The sequence below is a fragment of the Mauremys mutica genome, chromosome 5 (genome assembly GCF_020497125.1).
Source record: "Mauremys mutica isolate MM-2020 ecotype Southern chromosome 5, ASM2049712v1, whole genome shotgun sequence".
Classification (NCBI taxonomy): Eukaryota; Metazoa; Chordata; order Testudines; family Geoemydidae; genus Mauremys; species Mauremys mutica.
In genome coordinates, this window is record NC_059076.1 from 110,177,715 (window position 1) to 110,193,034 (window position 15,320).

Below are 15,320 nucleotides of genomic sequence, written 5' to 3' on the forward strand. Positions count from 1 at the left end.
CAATATCCATTTAGTCCAGTATCCTGTCTCTAACAGAGGCCAGTAGCAGATGCTCACAGGAAAGATAAGAACTCTGCAGTATGTAGATCTTGGATAATCTGCCCCTACTTTAGGTCTCATCCTAAAAGCCAATAGTTGGAGATTGGCTTAAGCCCTCAAGCATGAAGTTTAAAAAGTTTCCTATAACCAAGTTGCCTCAAGCTAAGAAAAATTAGGCAAGGCCAGTAACTGGACAGGAAATCTGTAGGGGAATCCCAGAATACTGCAGGAAATACTGTTAGCAAGGTTGTGGGTGCCATTTTTCCCTCTGGGAGACAACGGGGGGCGTGTAATGTATTTTATTGGACCAACTTCTGTTGGTGCGAGAGACAAACTTTGGAGCTGACGCTAAGTAAATTAAAGCTTTATAACCGGTAAACAAATTGTCAACATCACACACCAAAATATACAAAATAAATATAATTAAATCAAGCCCTCGTATTTCTCAAGCAACATTTTCCCTATTTTGCCTATCTGTACGTTTTTATTATTGATGGAAATTTTTTTTCTGTTTGTGCGTGTACGATGAAATCCCCTTTTACTGACATTGACTGATAAAAATCTAATCCTTCCAAGCCTAATTATATTATTAGCTCCTGTGCCTGCAAATGTTTAGCATGGAAGGTATTTGATGACTCATATGTAAGCCACTTATTGTTAGTCACATTTGTTCATTCACTCTCCTATGGGATTTAAACTTTTTTATCCAATTTTTATGCTCCCTACACAATATTTAATTCTAATCTTTATAATATTTTCTTATAATCCTCAGACTGGACTAGTGTTCTTTTCTCTGCCTTTGTGCTTTTTCCCATTCTTCCCCTGACACACGAGAGGAGTCCCTGTAAACATTTGCAAAACTAACTCACTATCCTACTCAAAACTCCCCTTTTCCATGATGTCTACAAAAAAACTTGACAATAGTTAGCCGGCTGGTATACTGAGATCATTGCCTAGAATGCTGACTCATATTGTCTCATTGTTTCCTTGTACTCCCCCATCTGTCTATACTCATCTATTATCTGTTGTCATATAATTAAGCTCTTTCGGGCAGGGAAAGTAATCGTGTTCTGTGATTTTATAGCTCCTAGCACAATGGAGTCCTGGTTCATGACTGGGGCTCCTAAGTGCTACAGTAATACAAAAAAATAATATTCCTTCTGCTAACCTATTAATGAAAATATAACAATTGATCCCAAATGAATCTGATTCCATGAGACACCTTGTCCCTACTTAGTAACAACAAAAAGCCACAAACCTTAACTCAAGCAAAATTATTTTTTTATATATAAGTGGATGCAAATAAGTAAAAAACAAAGTCAACAGTTGAAACACATTTTAGATGATCCCATACTAATCAAAGCTCATTTTAGGTTATGTTTTATAACATTTAATAAAACAAATACCTAAATAAAGAAATGCAGTAGAGTAGCAAAAACTCTAGGGATGGCTTAGAGCCGAAATGGCTATAAATTTTTGCTGGTCTGCTGAGTTTCTTTATTTAGGTGTTTCTTATATTAAAGGCTGTAAAAATTACTCCTGTACTAAATTGAGTTTTTTATGGTGTTTGATCATCCAAAATGCTTTTGACCTCCTCTGAACTAGCAGCTGAACAATTCATAATCATTCTCAATGTTTGATTTATTTTACCTGTGTATTCATTTTACAATGGTTCCATCTAATCCACATTTATTTAGTTTCCTTCTAAGAATGTCATGTGGAACTAATATTAGTGTCTTACTAATGTCAAGGTAGTCTACGTCTACTACTTTTACTTTACACACTAAGCTCATAATTGCATCAAAGAAATCAATTACTTTGGTTTCACTTCATTTGTGTTTTTTTACAAACATGGCAACAATTTATTTATTGCTGTATTTTCTTCTAGCTGTTTACAGACTGATTGCAGCTGCTTTGCTAATTGTTTTAGTAATTTATCAGGTATTGAAGTTAAATTTAGTGGCCTATAATTTGTCTCTTTCCCGCCACCTCCCGCATTTTTCCTCTACTTTTAAATGGGTACATAATTCCAATTTCCTCTTGGCTGTCAGAGGCAAAGCAATGCAGTTAGATTTTTAATAGCAGTAAATACTAGTAATAGTATTTTGCTAGCAAAATCGGATTTTGATCAACAGTTAATTTGAATGGGGAAAGGAGTGAGGATGGGGTGGGGAAGTAGAGGAAGGAAGGGAAAGAGCTTCATTAAAAACATAGATCACACTGTGGCTTGGGAGGTGAAGAGCAGCAATAAAAATTACAAACACTATAGTGAGGAATGGAGCCAGAGAGGATGTAGTAACTAGCATCAGATGAGCAACAGATGAAAAGCTGACTTAGAATTTATCTAGACTAGGAAAATAGTTAGTGTTTAACAAGTGTTAGCTAGCATATTTTAACTAATGGGTTTTAAAACATTAGTGTAGATAAGGTTTAACGCCTTCTGCAAGTTTGAGGTTGACCCAAGGGTTTAAGCAATTGAAATATGCTAGCTAACATTGAACACTACCTATTTTCCTAGCTTAGAGAGTGCTTTAGGGCTGATCCTGATAGGTGCAGAGTGCTCTCAACTCACATCAACTTTACTACCTCACAGAAATGGATCCAAATGGTTCTTCAGAAGGACCCACTCCAACACTATACCAGGTCCTCTCCATTCCAGTAATTGGTATAAATTTCTAAAAGAATTTGTGGCTTTACACACAACATGAAGTTATGAAGTGCAGAAAACTGATAAGGAAAACTAAACTCATCAGGGAAAAATCCATGGCTAGCAGGGCTAAGAACTATAAGAAGGAGATTTTTAAAGTATGTTAGTAACAAAAGAAATCCTAGCAATAGTTTAGGTCCATTACTAGATGGAGATGATAAAATTACTAATGATGCAGAAAAGGCAGAAGTGTTCAATAAATATTTCTGTTCTGCACTTGGAAAGAAGCAGGATGACGTACTTGTATCACACGAGGATGTGGCGTACTTTCCAAACCATTAGTAAATAAGAAAGATGTTAGACATCATTTAATAGGGATAAACATTTTTAAATCAGGAGGACCAAGTGTCTTAAAAGGGGATATCTGGCCTGCTGATGTTAATTTTTAATAAATCTTAGCATAATGAGGAAATTCCAGATGACTGGAAGAGTGCTAATGTTATGCCAATAATCAGGAAGGGCTAATGGGATGACTCGAGTAACTATAGGCTGGGTGGACTGACATCAATGGTAAACAAAATAATGGAAAAGCTGATATAGAATTCAGTTGATCAAGAATTAAAGGATAGGAATATAATTAATACCAATTAACGTGGATTTATGGAAAATAGGTCTTGTCAAGTAAACCTGAATTCATTATTTGAGATTACAATTTTGGTTGATAAAGGTAATTGTGAAAAGGATATATACTTAGACTTTTACAGGGCATTTAACTTAGAACCTCAAGACATTCTGTTTAAAAAATTAGCATTATAGAGTATTAATAGAGTACAAGTTAAATGGATTAAGAACTGGCTGACTGACAGATCTCAAAAAGTAGAAATCAATGGGGAAACATCACTGCATGGGGTGTTTCTTGTAGGATTTTGCAGGGATTGGCACTAGGCCCCTGCCCAACACAATCCCACATTTTCATCAATGATCTGGAAGAAAATATGAAATTGCTGTGGATAAAATTTGCAGATGACACAAAAATTAGTGGAATGGTAAAAAAAATTATGAGGACAGAGCAGTCCTACAAAGTGGTCAGGATCACTTTGTGTAGCAATCTACATGGATCTTAGAGAGAGGAACATAAATTACAGGAGGGAAGAGTTTGGATGAGGCACCAGGAGGGCAGTCTTTATGCCCACGGTTTAATGCTAGCTGTAACTGAGACATTTCTGTACATTGTTCTTTTAATAAAGAGCAAAAACAAGTCTTATGTTATTACCCAGCACTTGTTATACTGGGCTCATTCAAACAAAATGCATTTTTACTACAAACAAATGCAAAGTTATTCATTTAGGAACAAGCAATGCTGGCCATACTTACAGAATGGGGAACAATATCCTGGAAAGCAGTGATCCTGAAAAGGATTCGGGGTCATAGTAGAGCAAGCAAGTCTACATCAACTCCCAGTACAATGCTGTGGCAAAAAGGGCTAATATAATCCTTTGTTGTATAAGCAGGGGACTAGCGTGTAGGAGCAGGGAGGTGATTTTACCTTTGTAGGTGGCTGATTTGTGAGACTGATACTGAAATACTGCATCCACTTCTAGTGTCCACATTTTTAAAGGATACTAAAAGCTTGGAAAGAGCACAAAAAGAGCCACAAAAATGATTCAAGGGCTGGAGAAAATTCCTTACAGTAAGAGACTAAAAGAGCTCAATCTGTGTAACTTATTAAAAAGCATATATCTGCCTTGGAGCTGGAGTGTGTGATTTCCAGCCTGAGGAGACTGATTCGTATAAGCTTTCATCAAGTTAGTGTGCTACAAATAGAGTGTAGCTGTAGCAGCACGAACTGCGGGATGGACTAGCTTCCTCAAGTACATGCCTAGGGTCTTGGATAGGCACATACTCAAAGCAGCTAGCCCATCCTGCAGGGTCACTCTGCCAAAGCTACACTCTATTTTTAGCATGCTAGCTCAATAAGCTCTATCATGAATATATCTCCTTGAGCTGGGAATAACACCATCACCTCCAAGTACAGACATTTGTAAAGACTGAGAGGTGAGTTTGTTACACTGTATAAGTACATTCACACAGAGAAAATACTGGATAGTAAGGGGCCCTTTAATTTAATGGAGAAAAGCATAACAAGAACCAATGGCTGGAAGCTAAAGTCAGACAAATTCAATGTAGACACAATTTAATAGTGAGGATGCTTGAATAATAGAACAAACTACCGAAGAAGGTGGAGGATTCTCCATCACTTGATGTCTTCAAATCAAATCTGTGCATCTCTCTGGAAGACATCCATGCTTTAGTTATTCAGACAAGTTATTGGACTCAGTACAAGGGTAACTGGATGAAATGTAATGGCAGGTGTTATACCTGAGGTCAGACTAGATGTAACAGTCCCCTCAGGTCTTAAACTCTATGAATCTTGCTTCTTGCCGCAAAAGAAACAACTCACTTCACAGATCAAAAGAACTGCTGTGACAGTCATCACTGACATTAATGTGTAGTTTTTAGCAAGTGTAATTGAGTCAAAATTATTGTAGTCAGCATTATCCTAGAATTTCAAATGCTGCTTATTAAGCAAAGAACTGCAAGGGATATAGTAACTGGTAGATTTTTTTTTGTGGTGATGCTAATTCTTTTAGCAAAACTAAAATTAATATATTCACTACATTTCTAATTTTTGATCTTTTGCTGCAAATTAGCCATTTTGTAAATTCAAAATGTGCATATCCCAAAGGTAGATCTTCACTCGCTGGTCCTGATGAACTGCTGAATGTCAGTTCCTGAATCAACAGGGATTACCTTTTTTTAAACAAATGTGTGAAGTCTTTATTACCACCAGGTAATGCTAATTACACTAGAAGACAATAGGAGAGAATCTTAATATCTCTATTAGCAGTGAAGCTTGTGAGAATGTGATTTCACAGGTATTCAGAGTGCCTGGTAACTATATTCTAAATGAAACATGAAACAAATTTACACAGAGTCTTTAACACTAATTTTAATGAAAAAATGTGATACAGAAAGATCAGATCTGCAGGGAAAATAGGTAACCTTTTAAATTAATGTTCCCAAAACCACAATTAATTTAGATTTAATAGGACAGTTAATCTATGTTATTTGAATACTGATTATTAAACATTCACCAAGGACTAAAAACTATGTAATAGATTTGTAACTGTGAAATTGATATGAACCTATTGTATAGTTTTTAATACTCTGCAAATATCCCTTTAACGTGTAGTTTTTATTTATTTAATATGCAATAACAGTTTTATGAAGTCCAATTTAAATACTTGGGGACTTTTAATTGAAAGGGGTTTCTGGGATATAAAAGACAAAAAGTAGAGCATGCCAGTGTCCTATAATCCTGCTTTCTTGGAAAAAGAGGAAAAGTGAATTATCTAGGAGCCCTATATCACAAAAAGGTCTCATTGACTACTGCACAGCACATATGCAGAAGTTCCAACAAAAAATGACTTTATATCAGTTAGAATAATCTTTCACAGTGCAGAAGACATAATGTTGATAAAATGTGCTTTTTTGAGAGAGAGAGAGAGAGACAGACAGACAGACCGACCGACCGACCTGTAATGCCAATTTAAATGCTGTCTATTATGGAGCTGGCACAAGTTTTTTCTTTTCAGATGAAAGTTTTTAGAACAAAACTTACACTTTTTTCATAGTGTGGACCACTCTTACAGAGTCAGTCTCCTGGAGCACTTCCCCTCATATTCATGAACAGACCACCTCCCATTGGAAAATCAATAACACTGCATGGAAAATAATTAGGGAAGTATTTAGTGTATTTTTTGCATCTGTTAAATGCAGTTTAGCAGTCATAATAAAGGAACAGAGCCAGCACCATGTGACCAGCCAATTTTCTGTAGACTATTAATGGTCAACAAATGACAGTGGTGGGGACCCACCATGGTTTGGCAACCACTGTCCTACAAGAGTCCAGAAATGACAGACATACATTGCGAAATTCACCAGTTTTTGCCATAGTTCAGATCCCATCCAGATAGGAAACATCCACACTGAAATAAGCACTAAAATGGACTAAAATAAGGACTGGCCAAGTTGTTGACAGACAATTGATTTTCACTAGTTTATGACAAAGTTCTCCCTTTGACTCCCCTTTATGGCAAGTGAATTTTACTTAATAAACATGTACTGAGAAATAAACATTGTGCATTTCTATTACTGTGTTTACCTCCATTTTTCTTACCCCTCGGTCTCTCTCACCCTGTACCTCTCTTTCTCCAAGCGTTTGTCATCTTCTCCCCACATCTGATGCCCTTATAAATCCCACACCTCTTGTCTACTTTCCCCTGCCCAAGGCCTGTTGGCAATTACTACTCCTGCCTTTTTCTGCCTACTGTCAGAGCATGGGGTTTTTCTTCTCAGCCTTCTCCCTCTGCCTACTCTTGAGGATGAGCTCCAATAGCATGTCTGAGCATAGCTGTTGTCCGCCTACACTCTGGGTGTAATTTGCCTCTTGCCATTGCTAGCCAAATGTTCCATTTTCACATTCTTTAACTAGTATATGAAAAATCTAAACCAAAAGTCTGTTCATTCCGAATTTTCTGTTTGAGCCAGAGAGAATAAAAAAAAGAAATCTCTAGTTTTGGGGACCATTATTCAGCAGTGAAATTTGGACTTTTCTAGAGGTAATGTTCTGTAAAATCTAAAGTGACAGGATTATGGAATGAGAATCATTCTTCAAAGAAGAACGTTGAGAAAGTTTAACTTCTGAACCATTTGAATTCTTAAGCATCAGACACCTTTTCTTTCAAATGCACTTTTCACATAACAATGCAAATTCCCATCCCACAAAATCTAATCACCACCATCTATGAATACCATTTCCTTCCTCTTTTCAATTATAAGCATTGATGTGTTAATAATAAAGTAGTTAGCCTTTATTTTCATCAATTACACTTTTTCTTTAAAAAAAAACAATTGTACATATTGTGGCAACTGCTTGCGTTAGTGCAGGGGTAGGCAACTATGGCATGCATGCCAAAGGTGGCACACAAGCTGATTTTCAGTGGCACTCACACTGCCCGGGTCCTGGCCACTGGTCCGGGGGGCTCTGCATTTTAATTTAATTTTAAATGAAGCTTCTTAAATATTTTAAAAACCTTATTTACTTTACATAAAACAGTAGTTCAGTTATATATTTTAGACTTATAGAAGGAGACCTTCTAAAAATGTTACGATGTATTACTGGCACGCAAAACCTTAAATTAGAGTGAATAAATGAAGACTCGGCACACCACTTCTGAAAGGTTGCTGATCCCTGTGTTAGTGTCTAAAGTATTTAGCTAAAGGTAACTTTGGGTAGAACGAATAAATACTTTGTTTCCACTTTGATCAACTGTTTATTAGTTTACAAACTGTTTCAGAGTAGCAGCCGTGTTAGTCTGTATCCGCAAAAAGAACAGGAGTACTTGTGGCACCTTAAAGCCTAACAAATTTATTTTAGCATGAGCTTTCGTGAGCTACAGCTCACTTCTTCGGATGCATAGAATGGAACACACAGACAGGAGATATTTATACATACAGAGAACATGAAAAGGTGGAAGTATGCATAACAACAGGAAAAGTCTAATCAGTTGAGATGAGCTATCATCATCAGGAGGAAAAAAACTTTTTGAAGTGATAATTAAGATGGCCCATAGAAAGTGTGAGGAGAACTTAACATAGGGAAATAGATTCAATTAGTGTAATGACCCAACCATTCCCAGTCTCTGTTTAGGCCAGAGTTAATTGTATCTAATTTGCATATTAATTCGAGTTCAGCAGTTTCTCTTTGGAGTCTGTTTTTGAAGTTTTTTTGTTCCAAAATTGCCACCTTCAAGTCTGTCACTGAGTGGTTAGAGAGGTTGAAGTGTTCTCCCGCTGGTTTTTGAATGTTATGATTCCTGATGTCAGATTTGTGTCCATTTATTCTTTTGCGTAGAGACTGTCCGGTTTGGCCAATGTACATGGCAGAGGGGCATTGCTGGCACATGATGGCATATATCACGTTGGTAGATGTGCAGGTGTACGAGCCCCTGATGGTGTGTCTGATGTGATTAGGTCCTATGATGGTGTCACTTGAATGGATATATGGACAGAGCTGGCATCGGGCTTTGTTGCAAGGATAGGTTCCTGGGTTAGTGTTAGTGTTTATGTTGTATGGTGTGCGGTTGCTGGTGAGTATTTGCTTCAGGTTGGGAGGCAGTCTATAAGCGAGGACTGGCCTGTCTCCCAAGATCTGTGAGAGTGAGGGATCATCTTTAAGGATAGGTTGTAAATCTTTGATGATGTGCTGGAGAGGTTTTAGTTGGGGGCTGTAGGTGATGGCTAGTGGCGTTCTGTTATTTTCTTTTTTAGGCCTGTCCTGTAGTAGGTGGCTTCTGGGTACTCTTCTGGCTCTGTCAATCTGTTTTTTCACTTCAGCAGGTGGGTATTGTAGTTTTAAGAATGCTTGATAGAGATCTTGTAGGTGTTTATCTCTGTCTGAGGGATTGGAGCAAATATGGTTGTATCTTAGAGCTTGGCTGTAGACAATGGATCGTGTGGTGTGTCCAGGATGGAAGCTGGAGGCATGTAAGTAAGTATAGCGGTCAGTGGGTTTCCGGTATAGGGTGGTATTTATGTGACCGTCATTTATTAGCACAGTAGTGTCTAGGAAATGGACCGCTTGTGTGGATTGGTCTAGGCTGAGGTTGATGGTGGGATGGAAATTGTTAAAATCACGGTGGAATTCCTCGAGGGCTTCTTTTCCATGAGTCCAGATGATGAAGATGTCATCAATGTTGCGCAAGTAGAGTAGGGGCGTTAGGGAACGAGAGCTAAGGAAGCGCTGTGTGTGATAAGTGTACAGACAGTGTACTGCTTTTACTGATAAATGGAACAATTGTGTTTTCAGAAGACCTCAAAATGACAGTTGTAATATGTAAAACACTTTATTATAATGCATATTACATCATATTTTAGCTGAGTGAATGTAAATGTAAGATTCTATAAAGGGCATCTCCATCTTTTTTCATGCTGGAGGTATTATTCTGTATTTTGTAGAGATAATAGTAAAATTTCAAATTATAGTATTTTTGAATATCTTTCTAAATAAATTTATTTTAAAAATAAGGCAGAGATAGGGTAGGGTTCTTTTATTTTTATCATGTTTACAGTTTGTTGTAGGCAAATTATGACTTTTAGGATAAATAACTGGATTCTCTCAGTGCAGTCAACTTTTATATATGTAATTCTACCATTTTGTTCAGGCTCAGCTCTCCAGCCCTCTGCTCCATAGCCTTGCAGGTTTCTCAGCTTGCCAACTTTCAAATATGGAGAGCAATGAGGAACAAAGACCCAAAATGAGAAAAAATTATTTATGCAAAATTATTCCTTTAGTGTAAATAAGACTTTCTAAAACCTCAGTTTCATGAGTCTTTATTTTTGAGGTCAATAATTTTAAATAATAAAAGTGGGAGGATTTCAAAATTGTCAAACATAGATAACTTTGGGAGTAAAATGAGTGATGTCCCTCTAAATGAAGGATATGAGAGGTATGCAGCTCTGCAATCTTTTGGATGCACAATCCTGGCATTCATTGGGATCTTTACGGTCAACCTGACCGCCTTCTGTTGCAGATCCTTTGTCCCAGCAACCACTGAATTCTAGTATTGGAGCATCTGAGGTACTCAACCACCACTCCGAAAAATACAATTAATGTAAAGTAAGTTTATCTTCAGCCCAGTTCTATACCCCATTCACAACTGTTAAGATAATGGAATAATTCTTTAGGATTAATGGTCAATTTGGGCAGCGACTGCAGTGCCCTGGACTGTTTTGAGCAAATTCCAGGATGGGGTTCAAAAGCAGGAGGAGGAGATCTTTGACAGACTGGGAGCCATTAGTCTGAAATAACCTGAATTTGATGATATTTAGGTCATATTCCAAAGCCCATCTATTTGGGCGGGCATCTGGGGTGGAGTCTATCTGAGTGTGTAGACATGCATTTGGTAAATTAGAGTTTTGTGATCTTTTAGTTGAGGAAATTTCAGTTTTGTGAACTGACTTTTTATTGGGCTGCAGAACATCATCTAAAGTGTGTGTGTGGGGCGGGGGGGGAGACATAATGCCATGCTACCTGCCCCACTGGCCTGACCCTCCCCTTCCTCTCTCAGGTGCCCCACCACAACCAGTAGTCTGATGCCCCTAGCCCATGAGCCCCTACTCCCACCCTCTCCCAGAAGCTTCAGTCCTTGCCACTCCCAGCCTGTTCCTTACCTTAGCCCTCCCTGCTGGCGCATCTCACTCTCAGGTGATGGGTCCATCCCAGCCTGTCCCCCATGCTAGGAGAAGCTATCACAGTTTTGGCAGCCAGTGGATGAGGGGATTCTTTACTGAGAGGAACTTTTAAAAGTGTCCGACAATGAGCACATGAAAACTAAGGCAAATTGCAGTGTCCCACCTAAAATTTTGACCTAGAATCCCCACTGGGAGGATGGACTCTGCATGTATAAGAATCTTTTCTGCTGTAGCCATGTGCTCATGCTGATGGACATCTGGCAAACATGGAAATCTTCAGAACCCAGCTCCTCCACAAGAACTGTGCTTTGGGAGATTTTCAATTTTCATTTTATAAAATTTCTATTTCCAATTCTTGCTTCAGAGAGTTTTTATTGATAAAACCAAAACCTGAGAATTCTAAGTATGTGACTGACATCATCACTTTAAAAGATTTCCAAAATGTTTTCCTTAAGAAAACTCAAAATGTTTTACAAAACTGAATCACTAAGCGCTGAGAATCCATTTTGCAGGACAAGGATAGTCTAGGCACAATAGCCTCAGTTCTGCAGAACATGTTCTATCTACCTGTATTTTGACAAAGACACAGATACAGGTTGATAAAGAACCAGAAATTAGCTGAAACATTTTGTCTAAAATATTTAATGTGGATTTACAACTGACAGTCTTAAAGAAATACTTCACCTAGTGATGCAGTTAAAAAAGGTAATAATTGGAGATATACCAATCTCCTAGAACTGGAAGGGACCTTGAAAGGTCATCAAGTCCAGCTCCCTGCCTTCACTAGCAGGACCAATTTTTGCCCCAGATCCCTAAGTGGTCTCCTCAAGGATTGAACTCACAACCCTGGGCTTAGCAGGCCAATGCTCAAACCACTGAGCTATCCCTCCCCCCTATAGTTAGCATTCTAGGAGCTCTTTGCCTCTTGAGTGGGACAGATGTGGGATCAGGGAGAATGGCTCTGGGTCTAAGGTTGGCAGCTGTGTTGGTCCTAGGATATTACAGAAATAAGTGGTTTAGGTAATAACTTATTGGACTAACTTCTGTTGAATGCAAAGAAGAGCTTTGTGTAGCTCAAAAATTTGTCTCTTTCATCAAGAGAAATTGGTTCAATAATAAAAGATATTACTTCACCCAATATTGTCTCTTTGAGTCTAAGGAACAATTGCAGGATTTGAGGTGTCCACTGCTGAAAGGAGCCTGCACTTGGAAAAAAGCAGTTGCAAAGTTTGAGTCTGTTCCTTAGGTTGGACCATCTATAAAGTTGGAGGTGGAGTCCTGCAACCTACACTAATGTAAGAATAGCTTCAGGGTTTTGGTTGCTATATCTAAGTGACTTTTTCTTCTCCACTCCTATTCAGACAAAGTGGTTGCCATTAAAAGATTAGGATGTGCCACCGGTTGCCAGTTATTTCCCTAAACTAATAACAAATAGCTATAGTATTGCAGACATTGCTGAGTTTTAACTATTGCTACATGCTTACTTTTTAATGGCAACTGCTGTAGTAAGCAGAAACATAGTGGGTGATGTTCCATTAACAGAGGGGATGGAATGCTGTAGATGGAAGATTCTATGGCAGTCAAGAGTAAAAAGGAGAAAAATTGAGGGTAGTGACAGCACAGGGACTCCCTTGAGGAGAGAGCAGAGAACAATCATTAAAGAGAAGGGGATAGAAGCTCAGGAAAAATGTGCAGGGATGTGAGATCCTGAGCTGATGAAAGAAAAGGAGAGGAGTCAGCAAAATAAAGAATCAGTGAGAATGCAAAACAGACAGAAATTACCAGTGAAGATAAGTGAGCCCTTGTTTCTCTCTCTCTATGGTGAGGACATATGAAGGATGTGAAGTGCTGCCAGACCTCTTTTTTCTTTAAACACTGAAACTATTTATTTCAAATAGGGTCTGCTCCCCTCTTGATATCTTGGAGACAAGATTTTAGTAGTTAGTAAAGTTGGAAGAATGGTGCAAAAATAAAGAAAAATTGCCAACAGCCATTTCAAATAAGAGTGAAAGAAGGACAAACCAGACACAATGGTCTGCAGCCTAGAAAGAATAGAAGTCATGGATGACTCATTAGGTTAGATGCCTGAGTGACAAGGATAATGGTTATTTGTTAACAGTGACAAAGAATGAGGAGAGTGGGGATTATGTGGAAGGAAAAATAAGGAGTTCAGTTTGGCCATATTAAGTTTACTATCAGACATATATACACACACTACAGTTCAGGAAAGCACTTAAGCATATGCTTAACTTTAAGCAAGTACTTAAGTAACATTAACTTCCATGGGACTTAAACATGTGCTTAAGTGCTTTCCTAAATCTGTATTTGAGAGGGGAACAAAAAGGTAAATTTGCAAGGGACAGAAGTTGAACCCATCTGCATGAATAAGAGAATTCTAAGACAGAGTATAGAACAAATAAGAGTAGAAAGAGAAGTTAAGAGTAACACAAAATATCTGATAGGTTCCACTTTTAACAGTAAGATACCATACTGTTAACTGAGAGGGAATGTAATAGCGTGCTTACATGCTTACACTGGGTACACACCATAACTGAATAATTATAACCTTATTTGTCCCACCTTGCCCTAATCCACATCTCCAACTGTTTGTTACTCTCAAATACTGAGTCATATCTAAAATTATTAGTCTGCAAACTCTGTTTCCTTATTAATTCAAAGAAAGCTTTTAGTAACTAATCTTTTTGTTTTGTTTTACTTTAACTTTACATTCACCCAATAAAACACAAACTAGAGCTTGGTCCTGGCCACAGCCGGCAGCTCTTCTTGTTCTTCTCAGCATTCACAGCTCTGCATTGCTGTGTGCAACAGGAGATTTTGAACTCTCCAGCTGCACCCAGCACTGTTACATAAGAATAGCAGCTGCTCTATAAGACCTCTTGCTTAGGGACCATATCTTTGTATTTGTTATGTAAACAGCTGTCATACTTGGGGGTGTGTGTGCATAAATAAGTGCTGCAACTCTTATCATTTTTAAGTGTCCTTATCATTTTTAAGTGTTTTTCTTAAAGCCCCAGCTGCTGAAGGAAAGTGATTAGGTGAAAATCTCAATTTTCATTTAGAATGAAAGTACATTTCTAGTTCTCATGGTTGCAGAGAAAAGTTTGAAAGTATAACCTGAGTACACCTAAAAGGTCCAGAAGACATAACAAGAAACCAAAATGCCCTTTTTAAAAGCCCACTGATTTTTTTGGATCCTATTTTTATAATGCCTGAGGTTGGCAATATTGATTCTCTGTGCCTCAGTTCCCCTACCTGTAAAATAGGGATAATAGTGCTTCTCTACCACACAAGGATATTGTGAGCATAAATACATTGAGGCTTCTGAGGTAATCCGTTACTATGGTAATAGAGGCCACATATGTACTTAACACAGATAATACACTTTGTCTCTGTTGTGGATGATGCCACTTCAACAAGAGAGGATGGAAGATTGGAACCAGCATGAGAGTGAGTGATTGAAGCATGGAAAGGCAGTGTGGTAAAAAAAGGAAGCAGCTGAAAGAAAGGTAAGAGAACAGGTCCTGATCACAACATCAGTAGGACTCCCTAGTGATTTCAATGAGGAGACCTAATTAAAATTTGATTGCACAATATGGACCAGTGACACAAATCAAGCTGAGCAGATGAAAGGTCTGGAGCAAAGAGAAACCAACAGAATGACATACATAGCTCTGGTCTATACTACAAATATATGTTGGTATAACTGCGTTGATCTGGGGTATAGACTCCTGAGGCCAGGTCTACACCATAAACTTTCATGGGTATAACCACGTTGCTCAGAGGTGTGAAAAATCCACACACCTGAATGACATAGTTATACTGACCTTAACCCTGGTGTAGACAGCGCTATGTTGATAGGAGGGCTTCTTCAGCTAACAAAGCTATGGCCTCTCACAAAGGTGGATTAACTACTCCCCCTGTCGGCATAGTAGTGTCTTCACTGTAGCGTTGCATCGGTGCAGCTTCACCTTTGTAGCATTTTAAGTGTAGACCTGCCCTGAGTGATGCAGCTATACCCACCAAACTGCGGATGTACATTGCGCTATGCTGACAGGAAGGTTTCTCCCATTGACATAGTTACCACCTCTCAGGGAGGTGGAGTACCTATGCCAACAGGAATAGCGCCTTTGCTAAGCAGTACAAACAGTGGTTTGGCTGCACTGCTGGATGCGTAGACAGGGCTGAGAATGAAAACGAATCTCTGCAATCCCCCCTGAAAAGATAAGTGAGCTGCCCTGAGCAGGTGGAAAGGTTTAATTAATGTTACTTTAGTACCCCAGAGACAGTTCATCTGAAT

General features: G+C 38.4%; 1 protein-coding gene across 2 annotated transcripts in view; it reads right to left on the reverse strand.

Moving 5' to 3' along the window:
- Positions 1–15,320, reverse strand: part of LOC123371129 (cytosolic beta-glucosidase-like) — an 84,593-nt gene that overhangs the window by 67,682 nt on the left and 1,591 nt on the right. The window contains exon 2 of one of the 2 annotated variants that reach the window (XM_045018368.1): positions 6,369–6,468. The exons of the other annotated variant lie outside the window; for it this stretch is intronic. The gene's annotated coding sequence lies outside the window, so the exon portion shown is untranslated. The remainder of the gene's footprint in view (positions 1–6,368; positions 6,469–15,320) is intronic. 2 annotated transcript variants of the gene reach the window in all.